This window comes from Odocoileus virginianus, chromosome 2 (genome assembly GCF_023699985.2).
Source record: "Odocoileus virginianus isolate 20LAN1187 ecotype Illinois chromosome 2, Ovbor_1.2, whole genome shotgun sequence".
NCBI classification, from domain to species: domain Eukaryota; kingdom Metazoa; phylum Chordata; class Mammalia; order Artiodactyla; family Cervidae; genus Odocoileus; species Odocoileus virginianus.
This window is the reverse complement of record NC_069675.1, coordinates 100,180,166-100,192,536: the sequence shown is the minus strand read 5'-3', so window position 1 is coordinate 100,192,536 and position 12,371 is coordinate 100,180,166. Positions and strand designations below refer to the sequence as shown.

The 12,371-nt window shown below is 59.9% G+C and overlaps 1 long non-coding RNA gene and 1 pseudogene across 1 annotated transcript; both read right to left on the bottom strand.

Moving 5' to 3' along the window:
• Nucleotides 1-258: 258 nt before the first annotated feature.
• On the bottom strand, nucleotides 259-1,467 carry LOC110128601 (uncharacterized). The gene is made up of 2 exons (XR_002311232.2): nucleotides 998-1,467; nucleotides 259-481 (listed from the first exon to the last, which is right to left on the bottom strand). It is a non-coding gene; the product is annotated as an uncharacterized lncRNA (long non-coding RNA).
• A 2,790-nt stretch (nucleotides 1,468-4,257) lies between these two features.
• Nucleotides 4,258-5,925, bottom strand: LOC139037019 (tigger transposable element-derived protein 1-like; annotated as a pseudogene).
• Nucleotides 5,926-12,371: the final 6,446 nt, after the last annotated feature.

Below are 12,371 nucleotides of genomic sequence, written 5' to 3'. Positions count from 1 at the left end.
CCTGTCCTGGCACAGATCAGCCCACACTGGCTGCCTGCATGCAGCCCCAAGAGCATGTTCTGGACTTCCACTCCCCAGCATGCCAGCCCTGGCTGCCTGTGACTTTTGAGAGCTTGAAGTCTGACTTATACAAGTGGGGAAGTGCTGAAAGTGTAAAATACCTACCAAGTCTCAGACTTGGTACCCCAAATGAGTGTAAGATAGCTCATTAATAATTTTTAGATGACTCTCACGTTGAAATGATAATGGGTTGACATATTGGGTTAAATGAAATATATTAATAAAATTCACATAGTTCTTAATGTAGCTACAAGAAAATTTCCAGCCACGTGTTACATTCTACGGGGCAGACACTGCCCTCCCTGAGCCAGCACAGGGCAGCGATTTCTGAGCAAATGAACAGATGGATGGGTACTCAGGGCTGACCGTCATTGCCTTTGACCTGGAGCCTCAGACTCGTCCAGCATGACCCATGACCATCCTGTTGAAATTCAGATGCCATGAGAAGGTTACTGAATCCAGCTCCCCTCTCTGGAGTCTGCACCCAACCCCGTGTCACGTGATCGGCCCCACTGGGCGCCTGGCCCTGTGCTGGGGTCCCGGGGCACCCCGGGCAGAAGAGCGGGAGCTCCAGGGAGCAAGGCCCATCTGAGGTCTTCAAGCTCGTCCTCCGCCATTCTTGCAGGCAGGGCGGCGGGCGGTGCAGGCACAGGGAAGGCTGGGTGCCCGCCTCCCGCTCGGGGTCAGTGTCGTCCAGGCCAAGCTGGGCAAGGAAGCGGGAGGCCGGGCTGTCTCTCCCCGACTTCTCACCGAGGTCTGCCCTGCCTGCGCCGTCCAGAGAGGCTCCCCACCCGCCCCTCACCTTGACTCCTCAGAGCCAGCGGAGCCCGAAGGCCCTGCCCGCCACCCCCAGGAGCAGGAGCTCGACCCCTATGGCTCCTGCGTGTCCGTGGCCTCCCTTCTCCCCCGACTCACTCCGAACTGGGAAGGTGCCCACCTGAGCCTTTCTACAGGCCCCGGGGACGAGCCTGGGGTGTCACGTCGGGGTCCAAGGTGGTCCAAGTTCATCATCACTTCCCACTGCACAGTGTCTGGCCACAGAGGGGGCTCCCACTGGAGAAGGTCCGCAAGCAGCTGGAGTCCCAAACTCTCGTGGGTGGTCCCCGCACTCTGCGCCCCCACTCCTCGGCCGCCGGCGGCCCCTCCCCAGCCGCCTCCCCTCCACGGGGTGTGAGGGGATCGCTGCCTTTGGACCCGGCTCTGAAAGTTCCCTCTCCCTTTCCAGAACAGGAGGTGGGGAAGGCAAGCATTTGGGGGAAAGGAGGGCCCTCGGCCAAGAGGAAATCACAGATGCTGTTACGGGCCCCGGCTGCGGCCAGCAGAGTCCATTCCGGCAGCTCCGCGGGCCCAGGCACCGGGACGGAGAGCCGGGGCGGCCCCTGTCCGTCACAGAGCAGCGCGCGGCGGGGTGGGCGCCGGAAGAGGGAGGGCCGGAGACGGTTGCCAGGGAGACGGCAGGGCTTAGCCAATCAGCCCGGGCCATCAGGCTTGGCTGCGGAGGGCCCTCGATGGGGCGATGCTGCCCTCTGGTGGTGGACGGGGGAGCTGGTGGCCCGGCCCCGTCTCTGCCATCAGGCCAGCTAGAGGCACCGCTGCAGGCTTCTCTGGGGCAGGGGGCCGAATGCCTCCAGTTGTGGCGAGATTCACAACCATCCTGTACTTCAAGGAGGTTACCTTTTGTTGGAGTCAGCCTCACTTGCTGCCCCACAAGCCAAGGAAAGCTATTGGCAGGTAATAGATCATGAAATGAATCTTTCCTTGATTCTGACTTAATTCAGTCATAATCCACAAAGTTCTGTGCACAAAGAAAGGCCTTATTGAACTTGATCAATCAGTAAGTCACTTTGGTTTGATAAATGCTGAAGTTGCAGAATTGAGGAAGTTTCCAAAATCACTGCAGACGGTGACTGCAGCCATGGAAATAAAAGATGCTTGCTCCCTGGAAGGAAAGTTATGACCAACCTAGACAACATATTAAAAAGCAGAGACATCATTTTTCCAACAAAGATCCGCATAGTCAAAGCTGTGGTTTTTCCAGTGGTCATGTATGGATGTGAGAGTTGGACTATAAATAAGGCTGAGCACCAAAGAATTGATGCTTTCAAACTATGATGCTGGAGAAGACTCAAGAGAGTCCCTTAAACTCCAAGGAGAGCAAACCAGTCAATCCTAAAGAAAATTAACTCTGAATATTCACTGGAAGGACTGATGCTGAAGCTGAAGCTCCAATACTTTGGCCACCTGATGCAAAGAACTGACTCATTGGAAAAGACCCTGATGCTGGGAAAGACTGAAGGCAGGAGAAAGGGGTGACAGAGGATGATATGGTTGGATGGCATCACCAACTCAATGGACATGAGTTTGAGCAAACTCCAGGAGACGGGAAAGACAGGGAAGCCTGGTGTGCTGCGGTCCATGGGATCGCAAAGAGTCGGTCACAACTTAGCCACTGAACAAGCACCACCTGGAATAATTAGAGAGCGCCACTGTTGACCCGGAGAATTGCAACCCAGCTTTACAAGTTGTAACTTCAAACAGAACGGCCAGGTGTTTGGCAGGGAGTAAGAGAGGGTGTCCAGGAACTGGTGGGATTTCTAGAGCCCTAAGAGGTCGGGGGCGGGGGGGATGGCGCTTATCCTGGTGGGTCCAACAGAAAGAAACCACCAAAGTCACAGGGAGAGCAGGTGAAGCCAGCCAGCCCCACTCACACTCCCAGTCACTCCACTGACCCACTGATGCAGCTACACAGAGGCGGTTCTATCAGGCTGATGACTGCACGGGCTCCAGGCTCCTAAAGCCGTGGCAGAACCAACACTTCAGGCCTCTGGATCCTTCTCAACACACGCCCCAGGCAGCGTCCACTATTTGTTGGAATGGACACACAGCTGGTCCTGGAGATGAACAGTCAGAACAGATCCTCAATCAACACTCTATTCGCTCTGAACTCATTTTCATTTTTTCTCATGGGATTTTTTGTAAATTCCTTTTTCTTTTAATCAAAGTGTCACTTATTTCTTGTACCCAAAGGTCACTGAGTTTGTGCTCACTGGCAGATTCCTAGACCTTTTCCTTCAACCTGTCCTAGCCAAGGCCCTCTAAGACCTCAGGCTCCTCCAGAAACCACGATATCCTGGACTTCTACACCGTGGACGGCCACCTGAAGCCCGGGAGGGCCCCACCTTCCATGCCCCCGGGACATTCTCTGGGGGTGGGGGCGGGGGGAGCTGATGTGTGTGACTCCAGGACCCAGACTTGTATTCCCAAGGGCGGGCAGGGGGAAATAAGGCCCCAGTTCCGGGGCTACACCAGCCAGTCTCCTGGCCCCAGCCCCACGCTGAGACTCTGATAGAGGCTCTGAAGACCCCACTATGGGTTCCATAAGGATGGTCCAAGCTCCCCTCTCACACCCAGCCGCATCCAGCCCCAGACATATCAGGAAACCTTACCTCTCTATTGGGAAAGTCCCTGGTCCTGAGACCTCCAGCCTGGGTCCTGCTGACCTAGAACTTGCCGGGGAGGGTGGGGGTGATCTACTGGAAGCCTGGCACTCAGCCCACAGGGGGCAACACATGGTGGGGCCCGGGGGTGCCAAGCTGAGCCCCCTGTCATCCCCCGCATGTTCTCAAGCACCAGGCCGGAAGTCAGGCCATCGGCCGCCTGCGAGCACCGGCTACGAGATGAGACTGGTCTCCCTGCAGCCCAGCCCTCACCCAAGTACCCAGGCTGCTGCTCTGTCAGCTGCGTTTGGGGCCTTTCTAATCAAAATACTAAGCTGAGCTGCCAGACGAAAACCTGCCCATGAGGCTCTGTAATTGGGGTCAGGCTTGTTCCCGGGGGGCTCCGATTCCTGGGGAAGGGTCTCAGGCAATACAACAGGGGCCCTAGAGAGAGACCTCGACGGGGCAGGAGGGGAGAGAGCTGGGAGAGACGGTCAGCCTGCAGGCCAGCCCTTCAGCGCCCATCCCCGATCCACGGTGCCCCGTCACGCTCTCCTCCCCTCTGTCTCCCTCCCTCCCTCCATCGCTCCTGAAAACGGGATATTAAAGACAGGCTGCATATGGAATCTCTTTAGAAAAGAACGTCCTTATTCACCACAGCTGGGCCAGCTCACAAGAGGCCTTCAGTAAACACAGTGGTTTCCGAAAGTCAGTGTTCAGGCCACAGCTTGTGACATTTTTTTTTTACATATCCATGCTGTTTTAATTTTCTCCATAAACTCTTTTATTTCAGAATCGTATTAGATTTACCAGATTTGCAAAGATAGCACAGGGAGTTCCCACAGACCCCTCACCCGGCTCCTCCCAATGCTAACATCTTACATTCATCTGGTTCGCGTGTCGTGACTAAGGAACCAGAATCAAAACGTCATTATTAAAGGCAACAGCTCAGAGGGACAGCAGGTTCGGTTCCAGGCCACTGCGACGCGTCACAGGAAAGCCGGTCACAGGAGAGCTCTGGTTCCCAGGGCACTAGCGGTTCTGTGTACACTGCACCGTAGTCTACTGGGGCATCCCTGCTGACTACCATAGCGCTGTATCTAAGGAAACAGTGTACAAATCTCAATTTAAAATATGTCACTGCTAAAACATGCTAACTGCATCGGAGCCATTGGTAAGATGCAGTCTCTTTGCTGGTAGAGGGTCTGGCCTGGATGCTGACAGCTGCTGAGGGGTCAGGGTGGTGGCCGTGACTGTTTCTTAAAAGTAGGCAACAGTGCAGTTGGTCACGTCTGCCGACTCTTGCTTTCATGAACGATTTCTCTGGAGCACACAGTGATGTTCGAGAGCATTTTACCCACAGTGAAACTTCTTTCAAAATCGGAGTCAGTCTTCCCATAGCCTGCCACTGCTTCGTGAACTAAGCATACGTAATATTCTCAATCTTTTGTTCTCATTTAAACAGTCTTCACCCCTTCTTCACCAGGAGTAGGGTCCATCTCAAGAAATCACTTTTGATGGCCAAAAAGCCCATGAAGAGATGCTCAACATCACTAATTGTCTGAGAAATTAAAAAGTGGGGGTGCCTAGAATCTTCAGATGGTGCATGAGCTTCAGCTTCAGGCCTCCAGCTGCGTCAGCCCCCAACAAGAGAGTCAGCCTGCGCTTTGAAGCTTTGAAGCCAGGCACTGACTTCTCTCTGGCTACCAAAGGCCTGGATGGCAGCTTCTTCCAGGGGAGGCTGTTCCTCTACCCGAGCATCTGCCGTCTAGTGCAGCCTCCCCCGTGGATGCTCTGAGCTGGGTCTTCCCGATGACTCGCTGCAGCTTCCACGTCAGCACTCGCTGCTTCCGCTGCACTCGTCCGTTATGAGACGGCTTCTCCCCCGAACCCTCACGAGCCCACCCTGCAGCTTCAGAGTTTCCTTCTGCAGCCTCCTCACCCCGCTCAGCCTTCACAGAATCGAAGGGATTCGGGTCCTCCTCTGGATGAGGCTTTGGCTTAAGGGGATGTTGGGCTGGTTTCATCTTCTATCCAGACCACCCGAACTTTCTCTGAACCAGCAGGAGGGCTGTCTCTTTCTTATCATTCGCGTGATCCCTGGAGCAGCACTTTTAATTTCCTTCACACCTTGGTTAACTGGTGCAAGAGGCCTAGCTCCAAGCCTGTCTCAGCTTCTGACACGCCTTCCTCACTGAGCTCCATCACTTCTAGCCTTGATTTAAAGTCAGAGACGAGCAGCTCTTTCTTTCCCTTGAACACCTGGAGTTCACGGAAGGTTCTTAATTGGCCAAGTGTCACTATTGTTGCCTCTCGGGAAAAGGGAGGCTGGAGGAGAGGGAGAGAGACGGGGGCGCGGCCAGCTGGTGGAGCTGTCAGAACACACGTTTGTCAGTTCAGTTCGCAGACTTATGCGGGTGCAGCTCATGGTTTGTCGGTTCAGTCCGCGGTCGGATGCGGGCGCTCATGGTTCGCCGGTTCAGTCCGCGGTCGGATGCGGGCGCTCATGGTTCGCCGGTTCAGTCCGCGGTCGGATGCGGGCGCTCATGGTTCGCCGGTTCAGTCCGGGGTCGGATGCGGGCGCTCCTGGTTCGTCGGTTCAGTCCGCGGTCGGATGCGGACGCTCATGGTTCGCCGGTTCAGTCCGGGGTCGGATGCGGACGCTCCTGGTTCGTCGGTTCAGTCCGCGGTCGGATGCGGGCGCTCGTGGTTCGTCGGTTCGTCCACGGCCGGATGCGGGCGCTCATGGTTCGTCCGTTCAGTCCGCGGTCGGATGCGGGCGCTCATGGTTCGTCGGTTCGTCCGCGGCCGGATGCGGGTGGCGCGTTCATCCTGGTGATCGCTCGGTTCGTCGTCGTCCGCGTCGGATGCGGGCGCTCATTCGGTTCGTCGCCGGATGCGTCAACGCGGCAGTCGGCCGGATGCGGGCACTCATGGTTCGTTGGTTCGTCCGCGGCCGGATGCGGGCGCAGCTCCTGGCTTCTTAGATAATGAGAACAGTAACACCAGAGGTCACAGGTCACTACATCGGATCTAACGATGATGAAAATGTTTGAAACGCTGGGAAAATTCCCCAAATGCAACACAGACACACAAGATGAGCACATGCCGCTGGGAAACAGGCACCAACAGATTTGCTCGGCTCGGGGTCGCCACTGACCCCCAGCGTGTGAGCAGCAGAGTTTCTGCACCAAAGTGAAGCACAGTAAAGCGAGCTCTGCCTGTTTGTGTCCACGAAGCGAAAGCGGAAGTGTCCGTCCCTCAGGCGTGTCTGGCTGTTTGTGGACCCAGGGACTGCAGCCCGCCGGGCTCCTCTGTCCGTGGGATTCTGGCAAGAATACTGCAGTGGGTTGCCATTTCCCCCTCCAGGGCATCTTCCTGACTCAGGGACCGAACCCAGGGCTCCCGCATCGCAGGCGGATTCTCCACCACCTGAGCCACCCGCGAAGCCTGGCTCATTCCACGCGGTGTCTTGCTTTTCCCCTGACGACGTCCTCCTCTGACCCGGGGCCCCACCCGACCCTGAGTCGCCACGGCCCCCTGGGCTCCCCGGGCCTCGGTTTCTCAGATGCTCTGTGCTTTGATGACAGTTCTGAGGAGGATTGCTCAGGGGTTCTGTGGAAGGTCCCTCAGCGGGGGATTCTCCGTGGTTTTCTCGTGGTGGCCTTGATGAGGCGGGGGTTGGGAGGAAGACCCTGAGCGAGGTGCCCTATTCACGCCACTGTGCCAGGGGTGCAGCTGGCACCAGCACGCATCACCGCTGACGTTGACCGCGATCCCCGGCTGAGGTCGGGTTTGCCGGGTTCCCCACCCTCCCCTGGAACGTTCCCCTTCGTCTGCCTCCCCCGGCAGCCTTCGTTACAAGGAGGTCACTGGGCACAGCTTGCATTCGAGGATGAGGGATCAGGTTCCAGCTCGTGGAGGGGGAGCATGCACATAAATCCTCTGGAGTTCTGCAGGGAGAGTCATCTCTTGTCCACCACGTGTTTATTTATCCAGCCGTGTATTTATATGACAACAGGCTCACGGATATTCATGTTGTCCTTTGAGTCATAATCCAGTCCGACTCTGTTTGTTCTGTCCCAGCCCCGGGTGTCCCAGCCTCGTCCGCGGGGACCATGCTGGTCACATCCTGCGTCCCCCCGACGACCCGCTGTCCTGCTTCTGTGGTTCCTGCATCCCTTCGCTTTCACTTTCTAGCACAACAAGATGTGCCTGGCTCATTCCGGCCGTTTCCTGCCCAGCCATGGTGTGGCCTCCTGCAGGACTCCTGGTCCTTGCCTTGGAGAACTGTGTTAGAAACCAAGATCTGGGTGCAGGGGTGCTCGGTAAGCAATCCATCACTGCAGTGTCTCTCAGCTGACAGAGCAAGGAAACTGCGTGTATGCTGGGCTGGGCTGTTACCGGTAATCACAGCTGTCTGTACGGAGCTAAACCTGAGTGCCCGCTGCGTCTCCAGCTCTTATCCACCGCCACGTGGGTCATTCAAGCACCTCGCCTGTCTGTCCCTCTCACCCCGGCAGCGACATGCCAGCGCCCCCACCCAGCTGCCGGGTTGTTCCTGTGTAGACAGAGGGCGGCACCAGCGATCAGAGCCGTCAGCCTGCACCCCCAGAAACAGCCTCATGGCCCGGAGAACGGGCTCCCGCGGTGGCACCCTTCACGGCTAATTTTACAACCCCAAAGCTGCGAGCTCAGCCGCTGTTGCCTCCACTCGAAGCTTGCCCTGTCTCAGTCCGCACGCCATCCTGGGATTCTCCTGACCTCCCAAGTAACTCTCTTTGCATACAGGAAGGCTCACTGTTCGTGCATAAAAGTCATGTGGGTTTGGACAAGTGTAGTGTCAGGTACCCACCAAGAGTTCCTGCCCTAAAACTCTTCCATCTCCCCTACTCGCACCCCACTGGAACCCCTCATCTGTTTACTATCTCCAGACTGATGCCTTTTCCAGAATGTTGCATAAATGGAATCGTGTAGTTTCTCTTTCCTAGGCTTTTTCACTTAGCAATATGCATTTATGATTCATCCGTGTCTTTTTGTGGTTGACAGCTCATTTCTTTTTATTGCTAAGAGTGTTCCACTGTCTGGAGGAACCTCAGTCTGCTTATCCATTCAGTCACTGAAGGACGTCTTGGTTGCTTCCCGTTGTCAGCAGTCACGAATAAAGCTGCTATGAAGGTCTGTGTGCCAGGCTGGGGGCGGACATTCGTTTTCAAATCGGTTGTATAAACACCTAGGGCTGCGGTCACCAAATGATGCTGAACTTTGTAAGAAAACTGCTTCCCAGAGCAGGCGACCTCCGCTCTCAGGGTGCGAGGGAGCCGCCCCCCCACGAGAGCCCTGCTGCGGCAGCCTCTCCCCTTTCTGCGCTCTCCAAGGCCCTTGGTGGCTAAGAGAAGAGCGTGGGCCCCTCGCCCAGCCCGGCCCCTGCCCCGCCTCCTGAAGGCTTGGCAGCGGACGGAAGGGAAGCCCACGGGCACCTCCGCCAGCCCCCACCACCCCTGGGGCCCCACCTGTCTTCCCGGGCAGCCTGGGCTCCGGGCAGGCGGCTGGGCAGGCTCACACCTGGCCCTCCCCGGCAGGCACCCGGGCCAGCTCAGGCAGGAGCGCCGCCCGGACACTGGGGAACTGCGCCCCACTGCTGGAGTTGAAGGCGGGCGGCCACCTCTTCTCCTGGCCTCGGTTTCCTCCCCGAACAACGGGGCTGCTCATCTTCGGCGATCACGGCTCTGCTCCGCGCCTGCATGGCCCGTACTCACTGCGGCTGCCCCGTCTGCAGAGGGGAGGCTGGGGCCCAGGAGGGCAGTGTTCTGTCCACCCATGTCCAGCTGGGGGCGGACCCCGGGCCCAGCCTCCTGAGCCTCAGACCCCCCGGACGGCCCCGGCAGCCGCTGGAGCAAGAGGAACAGGAGATCAGAGGTTGGACCTGGGGGCGGCTCTGAGACCTCAGGCCCCCAGGCAGAGCGGGCTTCCGGAGCTGGGTGGGGCCCGCCACAGGGCGGCCAGCAAAGCCGAGAACGGTGATCCTGCACCTGCCTCTGCCACGAGCCCCTCGGGGCCAGGGGCCTGGATTCCCTAAACGCTCCTGACCCACCTCTGTCTTGGGAGCATGAGGACCAACAGCACGCCTCTGGCAGGATTGGGTGTTTTCCAGCCTCGCTCGCTGGGTGCCGAGCGCCGGTTCCCAGGCTCTGAGTGTGTCTGCAGCCAGCCCCCAGGTTAAGTCAGGGCCCAGGGGCCCTGGTGGGACAGACAGCCCCTCAGGTGGAGCCTGGCCTGTAAGTGAGGTCCGTGAGTGCGTCAATGAATGAGGAATCAAGGACCCCACAGCCCGGGACTCCCGAATGCCCACCCCCATGGGCGGCGCTGACCTCCCTGGGACTTTCACCGTCAAGGGCATGACGGCGCTGACCCCCCCGGTCCCCCGGCCTCCTCCAGACGTGGCCCCGGACCAGAGGTGGAGAGGGCTCCAGCCCCCACGCCTGCCAGGCCTGTGCACGGAGGACGGCCTCGTCCCGGGAAAATGACCCAGGAAGTGGCGACCTCAGGGTGTTTTCTGGATGACTGAGGTCTTGCTCACCTCAGCACAACCGCCCTGGGAGGTGGAGGCGTCTGTCCCCGCTGGCGGGACGGGGAAACTGAGGTCCAGACGGGACAGGGCCCGCTCACTTCCAGTCAGGGCTGAGCGCAGCAGGCTCCACTGCCCAGCGGGGAGGCTCCCCTCCGCCCCGACCCCCAACCCTCTGATGTAATCAGACGGGCTGTGGCCTGGAGCACGAATGATTCCAGGGGCCAGCAGTGGGCACCTGCCGGACGGGAAGGCCCCGCGCGGCCTCTGCCCTGCGCGTCCACCAGGGGGCAGTGCTGCCTCGCACCGGGGCCTCCTGGCGCGGACGCGTCTGCTCTCTGAGCTCCTCGACATGGGGGTCGGGCCCTGCCGGCCAGCTGTCTCAGGACTCCTTCCCCGGGGTGCGGCCCCTCCCAGCTCCTCTGGGGGCCCCAGCACCCCCAGATGGCTTCTGAGGTGGAGGGCAGCTGGGTGAAATGGCCAGTCCACTCCGACTCTCTGAGTCCTTGAGATCGTCCCCCACCCAGGGACAGGAGGGATGGGAAGCCCGCGCCCAGCCAGGCTGGCGGGCAGCAGCGGCCCCTGTCTCAGCTGGGGTCCAGCCCTCGGCACAGCAGAGGAGCCCCAAGCGCGGAGGCAGAGGGGACCGCGTGGGTGTTGGGGGCAGAGGGGACCGCGTGGGTGTTGGGGGGCAGAGGGGACCGCGTGGGTGTTGGGGGGCAGAGGGGACCGCGTGGGTGTTGGGGGGCAGAGGGGACCGCGTGGGTATTGGGGGCACAGGGGACCGCGTGGGTGTTAGGGGGCAGAGGGCCAGAATCGCCCCGTGTTCCGTTTCCTGCCTGAGGTCTCAGCCCTGCTGGCCGCCTCTGCTGCCGCCGCCGCGCTCAGGCCCCGTGATGACCCCCCGCTTCTTCTGTCCTCTGCATACCCTGCTGGGTGTCTCTGGGGGCCCACCCCATCTTCCTGGGACACCGTCCATTTCCCACAGGCCCTTTCTCCAACCACACTGCTTGCCTGGCGACGGCAGAGCCCGCTCTCTCCTGTCACCAGGCTCCAGCACCCAGCTCGGAACCAGCCATACAGGGACGCCCAGCACAGTCCCGTCCAAAGGCCCCAACCTCGCCTCAGAGGTCCCCCAGCCCTGATCACTCAGCCCGTCACCACCGGATCCTGAGGCAGATAAAACTTATCAAGCCCAGCATCGGTGGTCCTGGGGGACCGCCCTGGGCCGGGGTCACCATGGCAACTGGAGGCAGCAGGGAGGCCAGGAGCCAGGTTGCCCGGCAGTGGCCGCGGGCAGCCCAGGGTCTCTGCGTTACCGGGGACCCTTTAGGGGCACGGCGCTCGGCAAGAAGCTGGGCGTGAGCCCTGTGCCCTGGGCTCCTCCTCTCGAGCCCCTGCCCACGGGCCGCTCTCCTCTTCCAGGACTGGCGCTCCAGCCCAGGGGTGCACCCTCAGGCCTGCATCCTGGGCATGCGAGGGACCCTCAGCCTTGGGAGGTCATCTTGGCCAGGGCCCTGCGCTAGCCTAGGAGCCCGCGAGGAACCATCTGCGCCCTGGTCTTCTCCAAAGACTCCAACGGCCCCTCAGGCCCTGCAGCCGTCACCCTGGACCCCTCCTCAGGGTCCACTTACACCTGCCAGAGGCCCCTGCAGGGTCCGCCCGTGGAGACCGTGTCCAGAGCTGGGCCAGGGTCTGCAAACGCAGGGGTCAACGGCCAGGGAGCCCCTGGGCCCGGGCGTGTGGAAGGCAGGCCAGGGTCCCTCACTGGCGAGGAGACCCTACGGTTCTCCAGGCCCCAGGGGCTGACACACTTCCTAGACCAGGAAGGGGTCCCCACGGTGGTTATGTTTGAATTTTTATGACAGGAAACCAGACTGGGCTGGGTGCAGAGGCTCGTGGGGGTCTGTCTCCTGTGCCCACCCTTCCAGGAGGTCCAGGCTGAGCTTGGTGGGCAAGGCCACAGCTGACTCCCGGGAGGCCGTCGCGGTCAGCGGGCCGTGGGGGCCGGGACGGCTGAGTTCTGGTGAGGCTGTGCGTGTCACACGTGCGGGGGCGCGTTTGTATGTACGTAAACACGCCAGTCCCCGTGCGTACTGTACATGATGTACAGCGAGTCCTCGGGGGGTCACCGGAAGGCCTGGCTCTCAGGCCTCATCATCAGGTTCACGGCCTCCCCGGGGCCCACCTCTGCCCTTGGTACGATGCTTCCAGCGCCACCGGGCAGGGCTGTGGGCCCCAGGGCTTCCGGCCCCAGGGCTTCCAGTCCCAGGACGCCCCGGGCCCCCGCAGGGTGCCGGCTGAGT